Raw genomic sequence first — 2,239 nt, forward strand, 5'->3', positions numbered from 1 at the left:
TGGGTGAGTGTTTAGGCAGCTGGACGAGTGTTGGTTTGAGTTCAATCAGCTCGGTTCAGCTGGTAATCAGTTCACCATGATCTGTTCAGCTCACAGGAGCTGGTGGGCTAGCTCAATCAGCTGGGAACAGCTGGAGGTCAGCTCAATCCAGTGAACGGTGCGTTCTGGTTCGGATCAGTGTGGGCGAGTCCGGGACGGTTACTGGGCGAGCCGATGGTCCGGGTGCAGGACGGTTCGACCAAATGGGTCTTAGGCTTGGGATAGGGAGCGGGCAAGCTCCCAGAGTGTGAGCTGAGGCTCAGTGATCGATTTGCCAAAGGAAGAAAAGGGGAGAAACCGCCAAGGGGCGGTTATGGGACGGTTTTGGGAAGAAAGGAAGGGATTTTGGTAACTGTTCGCCCAGGCGGTTGGGGACAGTTTAAATCGTCTTCTCTCTCAGGACGTCCGTGGGTGTCCGCCAGCACACACAGGACGTCTGTGGCTGTCTGTGTGTGTCCATGTGTGTCAGTCAGCAAACATAGGACATCCTTGGCTATCCATCAGTACACATATCAGCACGCTGGCCCTTCCCGTAGACTGTTCGGGTGATTTTGGCCCAAGTGGGCTGTCTGTTCAGTACACACATGACGTCCGTGGGTGTCCGTCAGCACACACATGACGTCCGTGGCAGTCCGTGTGTGTCTGTGAGTGTCCGTCAGCACACACAGGACTTCTGTGGCTGTCCATCAGTACACATACCAGCACGTTGGTCCTTGGACTCAGCGTGCTGACCCTTCTCGTGGACTGTTCCGATGATTTTCGCACACGTGGGCTGTCTGTTCAGTACACACAGGACGTCCGTGGGTGTCCGCCAGCACACACAGGACGGCCGTGGCTGTCCGTGTCTGTCCGTGTGTGTCCGTCAGAACACACATGACGTCCGTGGCTGTCCATCAGTACACATGTCAGCCCGCTGGTCCTTGGACTCAGCACGCTGGACCTTACCGTGGACTGTTTGGGTTATTTTGGCCCACGTGGGCTGTCCTGTTCAGTACACACAATACGTCCGTGGGTGTCCGTCAGCACACACAGGACGTTCGTGGGTGTCCGTCAGCACACACAGGACGTCCGTGGCTGTCTGTGTGTGTCCATGTGTTTCCGTCAGCACACACAGAACGTCCGTTGCTGTCCATCAGTACACATATCAGCACGTGGGCTGTCTGTTCAGTACACACTGGACGTCCGTGGGTGTCCGCCAGCACACACAGGACGACCGTGGCTGTCTGTGTGTGTCCGTGTGTGTCTGTGTGTGTCCGTCAGAACACACAGGACGTCCGTGGCTGTCCATCAGTACACATATCAGCACTTTGGTCCGTGGACTCAGAACGCTGACCCTTCCCGTCGACTGTTCGGGTGATTTTGGCCCATATGGGCCGTCTTTTCAGTACACAGGGGACGTCCGTGGGTGTCCGCCAGCACACACAGGACGTCCGTGGCTGTCTGTGTGTGTCAGTCAGCACACATAGGACATCCTTGGCTATCCATCAGTACACATATCAGCACGCTGGCCCTTCCCGTAGACTGTTCGGGTGATTTTGGCCCAAGTGGGCTGTCAGTTCAGTACACACATGACGTCCGTGGGTGTCCATCAGCACACACAGGACGTCCGTGGGTGTTCGACAGCACACAAAGGACGTCCGTGTTTATCCGTCAGCACACACATGACGTCCGTGGCTTTCGGTGTGTGTCTGTGAGTGTCCGTCAGCACACACAGGACTTCTGTGGCTGTCCATCAGTACACATATCAGGACGTTGGTCCTTGGACTCAGCGTGCTTGTCATGTCCCCGATCCTAGATAGGATCGGCCGGACGGGCCATGGTGCGGGGAGACGCACCAGTCAGGTCATTAGACCTTGAGACAAGCGTATCATGGCCCTGAATGAAGGTTAAGGGCATCAGTCAGCTGAGACTTAACCAGGATACGATGGAAATAAGGGTAAAGGGGCTGGGTGAGTGTTTAGGCAGCTGGACGAGTGTTGGTTTGAGTTCAATCAGCTCGGTTCAGCTGGTAATCAGTTCACCATGATCTGTTCAGCTCACAGGAGCTGGTGGGCTAGCTCAATCAGCTGGGAACAGCTGGGGGTCAGCTCAATCCAGTGAACGGTGCGTTCTGGTTCGGATCAGTGTGGGCGAGTCCGGGACGGTTACTGGGCGAGCCGATGGTCCGGGTGCAGGACGGTTCGACCAAATGGGTCTTAGG

This window comes from Brassica napus, unplaced genomic scaffold, assembly GCF_020379485.1.
Source record: "Brassica napus cultivar Da-Ae unplaced genomic scaffold, Da-Ae ScsIHWf_1440;HRSCAF=2030, whole genome shotgun sequence".
In the NCBI taxonomy this organism is placed as follows: Eukaryota; Viridiplantae; Streptophyta; class Magnoliopsida; order Brassicales; family Brassicaceae; genus Brassica; species Brassica napus.